Genomic DNA, 12,070 nt, shown 5'->3' with positions numbered 1-12,070 from the left:
AGCACAAGATCTTTTTGGTTTTTCCATGGTAAATAGAGGGGATGGTGAGAAGGTCCCTGCTTTCTTCTCACTTGTGTATGCCATCCTGCACCCACAAATGCATGTCATCCTTTGGGAGGGGAAGCTGTGCTTTACTTTGATACTCTGATATATACCTCGAAGGACCGCATGGTATAGTGAGTGCAGAGATGGACCAGAGACCATTCAAACACTCAAAATCTGGGTCTGAACCATCTCATTCTAGTAGCTGAATGACCATGGGTGAATAATTTCATATCTCTGGGCCTCCATTTCCTCAGTAAAACCTATCATCTACCTTACAGTGAAGCTAGCTTTCTCTCTCCCCTCTCCCCTCCCCTTTCCCCTCTTCCTAATTTCCTCATCTCTGTCTGGGACCCCTCTCTCCTTCCAGTCACTCAGATGTTCAGCGTTTGAGTCATCCTCACCTTTTATCTCTCTCTCTCTCCCTAGACACCATGCTTTCCCCTCAATATTTTATCCTTTCTAGTTCTAGCATATCTCTGAATCTGTCCCCTTTTCTCCACCACCATGCCCACTGCCCTATTTATGTCTCCTATCACCCCTTGTCTAGATATTGGATTGGCTTCCTAAACAGAGCCTATCACCTTCCCAATCCATCCTCCTCCCACCTGGCAAATGGATATTCCTAAAGCCCACTGGCTTCTCTTACCTGCTGCTCCGGAAGCTCTCAATGGCCTCTATGATAAGATAGAAACTCTTTTGTTTGGCTTTTCAAGTCCTTCACAATCTGGAATCAGCCTTTCCAGGCTTATTTTACATTATTTTCCTTTATATATACATTAAAAACCCTTCACACAGTCAGTCAATGAGCATTTATTAAGCACCTACTATGTAGCAGGCATCTTGCTAAATGTTCACCACCTGACCCCTTCCTACAGTTTCCAGTCTTCCTACAGTTTCTTTCCCTCTACATAATCAATGATCCAACAACTCTGACCTTGCTGTTTCTCCCATGGGCCACGCCATCTTCATTCTCTGTGTCTTCACTGGCTACCTCCCATGCCTGAAATGCTCTCTTTCCTTCCCTCTGCCTTCTGGTATGGCCAGCTTCCTTCTAGACTCAGCTCAAACTCCTTCTGTAGGAGGACTTCCCCTGGCCCATCTACCCAGGCCCCTTTCCTAGTCCTTTCCGTTGACCCTCGTCTGTCTGTATGTACTGTTTTGGCAGGTTGTCTATGAGTTCTTGAGAGCAGGGACCATATTGTCTTTCTTTGTAACTTCAGCCCTCAGTACAGTGCCTGGTATATAATAAATGCTCTTCTTCTTCTAGGCAGTTGGGGTTAAGTGACTTGCCCAGGGTCACACAGCCAGTAAGTGTCAAATGTCCGAGGCTGGATTTGAACTCAGGTCTTCCTAACTCCAGGGCCAGTGCTCTAGCCACTGTGCAAACTAGCTGCCTCATAAGTGCTTAATTAATGGTTATTGACTGACTATATTTCTTTAAAAAAAAAAAGAATCAAAACCCTAGCCTTCTGCCATTTCTTATATACAACAGTCAATCTCCCATCTCCCTGCCTTTACACTGACTTGTCTCCCAAGCCTAAAATGCCCTCCCTCCTGACCTCTGCCTCTTATCCCTAGCTTCCTTTATAACTCAGCGCGACCTTTGATTTACCTGAGAGTCTTTTCCCTGTGGTTCCACTGCCAACGTTGCCCCTCTACATTTTCACCAGCATAGGGAACTCCTGGATGAGAAAATGCCCTTATGAGCAATCCCCAGAATGCCCCCCAGACCATTCTTACAGAAAATTTAGGGAAAAGCATAAATAAGGATTTTGGCCCAGGATAAAGTTGGGGTTGTTTTCAGTCTGCAGTGATGGAGGGAGAGCCCTCAGCAAGGAGATACCCATAGCTGATGTGTCCATGGCATTTTAAAATTTATATACATACACACACACACGCACACACACATATACATATATGTGTATCTATCTATCTATCTATCTATCTATCTATCTATCTATCTATCTATCTATCTATCTATCTATCTAAAACAAACACTTTCCAGACATCATTCATTCATTCATTCATTTATTCAATAAACATTTACCAGGTGCCTATGAGGTGTCAGGCACTGTGCTCCTCAGCTAGCTGGTGCAGTGAATAAGAGTGCAGTGCTTGGAATCAGGAAGACCTGAGTGTAAATGCAGCCTCAAGACATTTGCTAGCTAGGCAAATGTGATTGGGTAAAGTATGATTCTGGGCAAAGTGCTTAACCTCTGTCTGCCTCAGTTTTCTCCTCTGTAAAGTGGGGATAATAATAGTACATATCTCTCAGCATTGTTGTGAGCAACAAATGAAATAATCTTTGTAAAAGTCTTTAGCACATAGTGCCTGATGCCTAGGAGGTGCTTAATAAATGTTTGTTCCCCCCTCTCCCTTAATACAAAGATGAAAAGGAAACAATCTCTGCTCTCAAGGACCTTACATTCTGTTTGTTTTGTTTTATTTAGTATTTTATATCCCCCCTGTTACATGTAAAAATAATTTTTTTAACATTTGTTTCTAAAACTTTGAGTTCCAAATGCTCTCCTTTCCTCCCTCCTCTTCCCACCCAATCCACCCTTATTGAGAAGGCAAGCAATTTGATAAAGATTATACGTATGTAGTCATGCAAGTATTTCCATAATAGTCATGTTGTGAAAAAAAAACACCAAAAAAAAAACCCCACCCAAAATCAAAACCAACAAAACCTCAAGAAAAGTTAAGGTAAAAAAGTGTGTTTCAGGCTGTATTCAGACACCATCAGTTCTTTGTCTGGGGATGGATAGCATTTTTCGTCCCAAGTCCTTCAGAGTTGTCTTGGATCAATGTATTGCTGAGAATAGTGAAGTCACTCACAGCTCATCATCTTACAATATTGCTGTTACTTTGGACACAGTACATTTCACTTTGCATCAGCTCATGTAAGTCTTTGCAGGTTTTTCTGTGAGCATCCTGCTCATCATTTCTTATAGCACAACAGTATTCCATCATAATCACATACCGCAATTTGTTCAGCCATTCCCCAATTGATGGGCATCCTTTCAATTTCCAATTCTTTGCCACTACAAAAAAAGTTGGTATAAATATTTTTTGTACAGATATGTCTTTTTATTATCTCTTTTGGGTTACAGACATGGCAGTGGTATTGCTAGGACCTTACATTCTTTTGTGGATAAGTAAATGCAACCATAAGGTAAATACCAGTCAGTTTTAAAGGAGGGCTCTAGCAGCTGGGGGTGGGGTAGAAATAACATAATACAGAGATTAAATTTAAGAGCGGATCTTATATACATTTTTTTCCTGGAGAGCTGGATGTTAAATATTTAACAGCATACCATTGCTTTAGGGCCAAGGAAACATACTGCATGTATTAGGAGAAAGTTTAATAACAACCATAATAACAATAATGATGACTCACATTATGTAGTACTTTAAGGTTTTCAGAGTTTTTTTATAGGGTCATAGACCTAGAGTGGGAAGGGGCCTCACCATCTGGTTCCCCATAATAGGTGCTTAATAAATGTTTATTGACTGACTGCCTTCCCATTTTACAGATTAGGAAACTGAGACCCAGGTTGGTGAATTGACTTGTTTAATATCACTCAGGTGGCTACCTCCAGAGGCAGAATTCAGACCCATAACCACTGACTTCAGTACCAGCATCCTCTTTCTGTTCAGTCTGGTCTCATTCTGCTTTAATGATTGGCATTCCTATAGCCCTTTAAAGATTGCAAAGCACCTTATGGGCATTAGCCATAGATGCTGTTGTCTTCTTTTTATTGAGAAGGAAGCTGCATCTCAGAAAGGATGAGTAACTTGCCTCTGGTCACAGAGCAATGGAGGGGAGTATGGCATGGTGGAGAGAGAGCTGGCCTGGAGCTGGGTTCTAGTCCTGCCACCAGCTCCCACTGGCTGTGTGAGCTGGGCACATCACTTCACCCTTCAATGCCCCAAGCTCTAAGACTCTAAGTTGTAGATAATGTGGCCACCTGCAATAGTGGAGGGGATGTCTTCCTCTGGAATTTCCCCCTCTCAATCACAGGTCCAGTCCCTGTGCCTCTCAAAGATCAGTCTTTGTTGGGTTTGGGGTTTGAACCAAAATCTTCCCAAATCCAGGACCAACAAACTGTAATATTTACCTGTGGCTTCATCAGCAGATGAGAAAAACCCCTTCTTAAAAATGCAGGCTCTGCAATATATAGTCTTAGAGTTACACAGCACTGAAAAGTGTCTTACCCAGAGTCACATAGCCATGTTGTCAGTGGCTGGGGTGGAACCCAGGCATGTAGTAAATGCTTAATAAATGCCCATTGATGGATCAAAAACAAGTGGTATCCACAGTCAAAGTAGCTCAAAGTGGTCTCAATGTCTTACAAGTTATAAAGCCTTTCCCGATGGTAATCCCATGAGACAAGGAATGCAAAGACAAGGATCATTACCCCCATTTTACAGATAATGAAATTGAAGCCTCGAGAGGTGTGGAGCTGGGCTGTGCACCCCATTCTTGTAGTTTCAGGTGGGGAAGGGAAGGAAAGGAAACAAGTATTTATATAGTGCCTACTGGGTGCCAGGCACCATACTGAGTACTCTGCAAATGTTATCCCATTTCATTCAGGTCTAGTCTGTTTTAGAATACTTCCACTTATAAGAAGGCGAAAGATTGTTCTGATCTGGGTTTGGGCAAATATATGAACCCAAGAACACGTTTCTCAGGATTTTTTTTTTAACAATATAAAGGGAACAGTTTCCATTCCATGGGCAAGACTTCCTTCCATGATCTCTTTAGCCCCCAAGGATTTCTGTTGTCATCTCTATGCCACCAAATCGATGTATCTGGTGCTAATCTGTCTCCTGAATTCTAATCCTGTCACTAACTGCTTGCTTGACATCTCCACATGCATGTCCCATAGACATCTCAAACTATGGAGCTCATTATTTCCCCCCTATTTTCCTTCCTTCTCCTCCTCCTTTCTTGATTTTACACCCATCCCCTAAAACATATATAATGGCACCCTCCTCCTTGAAATTGCATTGCACATATTTTGTACTTACAAGGTGTATGCCCCAATATGATGTAAGCTCCTTGAGGGAAGCTCCTATGTCCAGCACCTAGCCCAATACCTGACATAGAGCAAAGGCTTAATGGATGCTTGTTGAATTGACTAAAATGGAACCAGATTAAATGGGGATAACTCATACTCGTAGCCTTGAAAAGCTGTTATAAGGAAGGTGCTTCATAAACTTTCAAGCTTATGAGAAGAAAGGCAATTGCTATTAGCCAGCCTTCACGAGGTCCCCTTTGAAGTTTATGAAGCAGCTTTTTCATACAACAGCATGGGAAAGTTGGCACTATGGGACTTCTTGTACCCATTTTACAGATGCAAAAACTGATGCCATGATAAGTTAAGCGACTTGCCCAGCTTCACATAGCAAGGCAAGATTTGAATATAGATCCCCTGCTTTTTCATTTTACCAAATTTTCCCATTACACCAATTCCCTCAATATATAGAAAAAGCTCACTTTTGAGGTTGGCTGGACGGGTTCAGGTGCCATGTGTTGATAGAATCCGTGGCTGCCCATGTGTTATGTTTTTTTAAGGATGGGATGTCCCTAAGTATCTCTACCTAGTGTCCTGCCTCGTGCCTGACAGTCCCTCCACTAAGAACCCTCCTCAGAGTTAATGGATTATTATTATTACAGTTAATAATAATAGCAGCTAGCATGTGCACAGTGCATCAAGATTTAGAAAGCCCTTTGCATATGCACACTCGTGTGGCCCTCACAGCAAGCCTGGGAGGGAAGTGCTATTATTCCCATTTTACAGATGAGGAAACTGAGGCAAGTGTCATTATTATTCCCATCTTATAGAGGAGGAAGCTGAGGTTGAGAGAAGTTAATTGACTTGCCCAGGGTCACACAACTTGAAAGCATCTGAGGCAGGATGTACATTCAGATCTTTCTGACTCCAATCCCTGTGCTGGATCCACTGGACGTTGCAGACATTAGCAGACGTGATCACTTCTGTCTTCAAAGAACAGAAGGAGAATTGCATATGAAACCATGAATCTAAATTATGTACAACTTTTAAAAAGTACGTATTACATTTTCCATGGTAATTTCATATTTTCCTGTGTCTGTGTCTCTTTCCGAACTTCCTTCTCTCTTCCGTGCATGTACAGATGTTTCATTATTGTTCTCTTCATCTTCTCTCTTCCTCCTCTTCCTCCTCCTCCTCTTCCTCCTCCTCCTCCTTCTTCTCCTCCTTCCTTCCTTCCTTCCTTCCTTCCTTCCTTCCTTCCTTCCTTCCTTCCTTCCTTCCTTCCTTCCTTCCTTCCTCTTTGTTTCTTTGTTTCTTTGTTTCTTTCTTCTCTCTCTCTCTCTCTCTCTCTCTCTCTCTCTCTCTCTTTCCTTCCTTCCTTCCTTCCTTCCTTCCTTCCTTCCTTCCTTCCTTCCTTCCTTCCTTCCTTCCTTCCTCTTTGTTTCTTTCTTCTTTCTCTCTCTCTCTCTCTCTCTCTCTCTCTCTCTCTCTCTCTCTCTCTCTTCCTTCCTTCCTTCCTTCCTTCCTTCCTTCCTTCCTTCCTTCCTTCCTTCCTTCCTTCCTTCCTTCCTTCCTTCCTTCCTTCCTTCCTTCCTTTCTTTTTCAACAGGTGGAGGGGTTAATGTGTTTTTAGAGAAAGCCCTTGTTAAAATGCAAACTAGGTGGGAGTTCTTAGTCATGAGTCTAGAATCACAGATTCTCAGAAGTCTTCAATTCCGATCTATAATTCAACAAGAATCCTGTCCAGACCCTTCCCTCCACACAGTCCACTTCCCCCATTGAGGAGGAAACCATGGCCTCTGAGGTAGCACAGTTTTAATGGCCAGGAAGTGTTTCCTGATTTCCAGCCTGAATTGGCCTCTCAGCACCTTCCTCCACTGCTCCTAGTTCTGCCTCTGGGGCCAAGCAGAACAAAGCTAATCCCTCCTCCATTTGACAGCCCTTCAGATATTTGTAGACAGCTCTCATGTCCCCCTGAAGGCTTTTCCAGGCTCAACATAATAACTGACATTTATGGAGCGCTTTACATACACGATCTCATCCCATTGAATTATACCGCCTCTTCAGTCTGAGTAATTTCTGTTCCCTACCAGTTTCCAGTAGGCATTTATTTGCAACCTTTGAATTATTTAGAGCTGGAAGGGACCCTAGAGGTCATCTTGTCCAGCCCCCTCACTTACTGAACTGAGGCCCAGAAGAGTCAACGGTCAAAGCTTTATCGAGGGATAGTAATAGAGGGATAACATGAGATAAAACTGGACACAGAAGTGTGAGCCCATTTATGAATGACTTTGAATGCCAGGATGAGGAGGTTATACTTTCTCTGCAGGCACTGGGAGCCACAGAAGGTTTTTGAGCAGAGGTGAGAGCACATAAAGAAGATACATGGCTTGGACAGAGATGAGGGAAAAGAACTGAAGAGATCCCAGGCGAGAGTCAGGAAAGCAGTGAAGCAACCAATAATGAATTAGCCTTATAAATGTCCCATCTGGATGTTAGAAAACCATCCTCCTCATCTCTTGCACTCCCACAAAGTATCCTTTCTTTTTTGCACAGCGCAGTCAGAGGGGAGGCATTAGGGTAGTAGAAAGAACACTGGATTTGGAATCCAAGGACCTGAATTCAAATCCTGTCTCTGCTACTTATGGCCTGTATGACCTTGATAAAGTTAGCTAACCTCTCTGGGCCTCAGTTTCCTCATCTGTAAAATAAGGTTACTGAACTAGATGGTCTCTAGGATGCCTCACAGCACCAAATCTATGCTCCTACAGGCCAATGCCAAAGTCTGGATTTCTGGGATATAGCCTTGGCTATATATAGATCATGTCTGGCTTTATCCACAAACATCTATCAGACTCCTAATGAGCTAATGTGTGTAAACTAGTTTGTGAACTTGGAAGCCCTGTTTCCATATCATGTCTAGAACACTTGGGCGTGGAGTCAAGAAGACCTGGGTTTGAATCTAGCCTTGGGTGCTTACTAGCTATGTGGCCCCAAGCAGGTCACAGAATCATGGTATGAGCTCAGAAGGGGACCTTGGAAACCATTGAATCTGTCTCCCTCATTTGGCAGATGAGGGGCCGAGGTCACAAATAACCAAAGCCGGATTTGCAGTCCTCTGGCTCCACAAAGCTAATAATGTTCCCACTGCCTGTCACCTAAGTCCTCCCATTTCCTCACCTATAAATTGGGGATAATAACAGCAATGCCCTCATGGGGATGATGCGAGAATAAATGAGATTAGCTATAGAATGTGCTTTTTGAGCCATAAAACATCAAATCGATGTTGGTGATAATAACTCTGAAGTTTATAGAAATGTCGGTGATTATTGTCATCCTCATTGTAATCATCATCATCATCATTATATTAGTATGCCATGTAGGGCTGCGGAAAAAGCCTCATGATGCATTTACTGCATCTGGTATTGTCTTCTTATTCCCATCTGGTCTCTCACCTTTATCATTCTCGTAGTAATCCTGCAAAGGAAGAGAAGGGTGTTATTATTACTCCTATTTTAGATATGGCAAAGCTGACTAATAGTAGAGGATGCCTCTATAAATTCTTTTGGGCTTACAACAGCCTCATGAGGTAGGTATCACAAGGTATTGTTATCTCCATTTTCCAGATAAGATAACTGAGCAGCGTCAGAGTCATAGCTTTATAGCCAAAAGGGACCCCAGTCCAACCTTTTGGAGGAAAAGTGACTTGTACCAGGCTCTAGAGGTAGCAAGGTGTCAAATCCTCTGACCCTTAAGTCCATGTATCATACTGCCTCTCACTTCACCAGGAGGACCTGGTTTCAAATTCTGTCTCTCTTGCTTACTGCATGCTCACGGAGAAATCGCTTAACCTTGCTCAAATTCCTCATCTATAAAATGAGAGGATTGACTAACTGGCCTGTGAGGGTCCTTTCATCTCTAACTTTGTGATCCTCAGACAACTTCTTTCTGCGAGGGTCACGTCCAATCATTGGTTGTCGACTTTGGAATTTCCAGTTGAATGCTATTACCACAAGACCGGGGAACCAAGGACATAGGAATTGGAAAGATCCTTCCTGTCTGTGTTAGCCCCGTTCCCTCAGAACTCACTTCCCTAACCAGCTTTCAAACTCTTTGGGGAGGGGGGTGTTACTTAGAAACACATTTTCTTATTTCTTAAAAATTTTTAAAATATCTTTTGTTTTGACATTACCTTCATTTACAAAGAGTTCCTTCCCCTCCCTCTTACCCCCAGAAAGCCTCTTCTTAATAAAGGAGAAAAAAAGGAGAAAACAAAGATTTAGTAAAACTAACCAGCACTTCAACCTAGTCCAATATTGTATGCAGGCCTCCATACCCATAGTCCCCCACTTTCATAAAGAAGAGAGGGAGCTGCAGCATCATATCTTTAGAAGATAAACTTTATTATTTTTTTTAATATAAAAGATAAACTTTCAGTTATCCTGGACTTAGAGAGCATTTTTAAGGTTGTCACAAGGCCTATATTGTATGTATAATGTAATTTTTTTTTCTCTAGGAGAGATAGCTTGGAATAATGATTAGACAGCTGGTTTGAGAAGCAGGAAGATTGAGTGGCAAGTCTCATCTCTGACACATACTGGCCGGATGACCCTGGGTAAGCCTCTTACTATCTTTGTGCCGTGGATGTCTCTTTGAGACTCGACATTGTAAAGGAGGTTCTGATCTGCCTTAGTAGAAGGAGCGTCCTCATCCGGGAATTCTTGATATCAGTGAAATCCAAAGTCCAGTCCCTATTTCTCTCTTTTTTCCTCCAACTGTTATTTCCCTTGCTCCTGAGGCTCATGACCTCCATGTACAATTGCTTCCCATTATGTCTTCCCATTTCTTTCTTCCCGAGGGGATTTGGAAAAAAATTTTAAAGTGGTTAATATTAACGACTGATTTCAATTTTAAACAAGCTCTTCGGGTGAGAACCAGCCAGACACAAAAGGATTCTCACCACTGCCTTGTGTGTGCTCATCTCAGCTCTGAAAACCCCCCACCCAGTGTGGGACCCAAGGTCACCGCCCTTCGGAACACTGCACGTCTCTTCTAAGGGGAAATGCTCCTGGCAGATGCTGGGAGGGGGTTGGAGGAAGGGAGGAAGAATGTAGGGATGAAGGGGCCTGCCAGATGTTGGCTCCAAGGGCGGGGTGTGGGGATGAAGAGGCCTGCCAGATGTCTGCCCATGCAGAATACTTGCAAACACCTGCTTCCCAGGAGCTCAGGAAGATGAATCGACATTGCTTTGACTATATCTCTTTAAACAAATTTTAAAAAATTATTTCTGGCAAATAAATGCAGAATCCAAGAGCCTTAATAACTATTTTCTCCAGAGTTTCTTGCCTAGGAGCATATCTTCTTTAAAATTCAGGTTGAGGGTTATTGAAATTAAAATACACAATCAGCCCATAGACTGATTGGTAAATAAAGAGGGTCGGAGGAGCTCTCCATTTCAATCTCTGGAAGAAACTCTAAAGACAATCACCTCTTATTTGCTATTTATTTTTTCTTCCCATTAAACAACAGTTTGCTCTCCTCTCTCTCCACAATGAATTTAATAGATTTATTCATCAAGTTTTCTAAATTTAGACACCAAACTGATGTTTTCCTCCCCCTGTGTAATCTTATTTTTAGCAACTCTTACATAAAGCCAGGCAATGAATGAGACGCAAAATGACTAACTTGTATTGACCTGAAATGCACCAATAGAATAAAATAACAGTGATGAAGATTGATGAGCTGCGGCCTGGTTGTAATACCCAGGGGCCCTATGGAGATCTGCTTTCTGGTGAAAACTTTTTACTGTGGTGATTTTGGCCCAACGCGTATTTTCTATGGGTTCTAGTAGCCTTGGCATTCCTGGTGATTCCAGAGGCTGAGATAGCCCTGATCACTCGCCATTGTTTCTAAGGCCTGTGTGGCCACAGGGACCATGTGACTGAAAACTGATGGACCTTGAGATTTAAGGGATTTCTGTTTCTTCTGTGTCCAGTTTTCATTTTGGGGGTCTTCCCTTTGATAACAATCAATCAATCAATCAGTGTATATTAGGCATTTATTCTTCTAAGCTCTGGGATCACATGGATCTGAGTTCCAATATTTTTTGGTGCATAAACACCACATTTACAGCATATGCTAACTGACGGACACTTCATCCAAATGTTCACTTATAACTGGTAGAGATCCTCTTGCCAACTCCCTTATTTTGCATAGGAGAAGAGAGTGAAAGTTCAGTAATTTGCCCAAGGTCACAGCAGGTAGCAAGTAGCCAACGTGGGATTTGAACCTGGGTCTTTGGACTCTAGGGCCACTCCATTGCTTCTTATCTCAAACTTCAATTCCCTCAGTCTGAATCATCTACACCATTTGCACCAGAGAAAGCATAATGAAACAGAGCAATATTATGCCAGGCAAAATTTCAATACTTCAAAGACCTCTGGTTTTGTCAGCGTGAGCATTCTCCCACTGACATTGGCCATGACTTTGATTTTGAGAGTTGCGATAGCCAAACAAAACAAATGAGCAAAAATCCACCATTGTCCATAGGCTGACCTAGAGATGGGCAGCCCCAAACTTAGCTAGGCTAGACTTTGGAAAAAGTGCACTCAGCTAATCACCAGAGCTGTCCATTTTCATAAAATAAGACTGAGCCAATGAGCCAAGGAGAAGCAAACATATTTGTTCCGTGTCTCCCTTTGCTTTGGTCTAGGCTCCAATAAAGCTGGATTACCTTTGGCTTTTTCTTCTTTTCTCGATGTTTCCACTATGCCACCAATGGGGTTGGGATCCTTCTGAGTCTATTAGCCTCACTTGGTATCACTGTGTTTCCATGTTTCCTTTATAGTTTCTTCCTAGAGGCAGCCAAGAGGTATAGTGAATAGAGCCCCAGACTGGTAAGATGGGTTTTAATCCAGTCTCTGACACCCTGTAGCTGTGTGACCCTAGGCAAGTCACATGCAAAATGGGGATAATAAGAACCCCTATGTCACAGGGTTGTCATG

General features: G+C 42.6%; 1 long non-coding RNA gene across 1 annotated transcript in view; it reads left to right on the top strand.

The window, feature by feature from the left end:
* LOC110204747 (uncharacterized) overlaps nucleotides 1–10,372 on the top strand; it is a 166,941-nt gene extending 156,569 nt beyond the window's left edge. The window contains exon 4 of the long non-coding RNA XR_013483297.1: nucleotides 9,583–10,372. This is a non-coding gene — a long non-coding RNA (uncharacterized LOC110204747). The remainder of the gene's footprint in view (nucleotides 1–9,582) is intronic.
* The last annotated feature ends 1,698 nt before the right edge of the window (nucleotides 10,373–12,070 follow it).

Source organism: Phascolarctos cinereus, unplaced genomic scaffold (assembly GCF_003287225.1).
Source record: "Phascolarctos cinereus isolate Bilbo 61053 unplaced genomic scaffold, phaCin_HiC Scaffold_7;HRSCAF=346, whole genome shotgun sequence".
In the NCBI taxonomy this organism is placed as follows: domain Eukaryota; kingdom Metazoa; phylum Chordata; class Mammalia; order Diprotodontia; family Phascolarctidae; genus Phascolarctos; species Phascolarctos cinereus.
The sequence above is the reverse complement of the archived record's forward strand: the minus strand, read 5'-3'. Positions and strand labels throughout refer to the sequence as shown.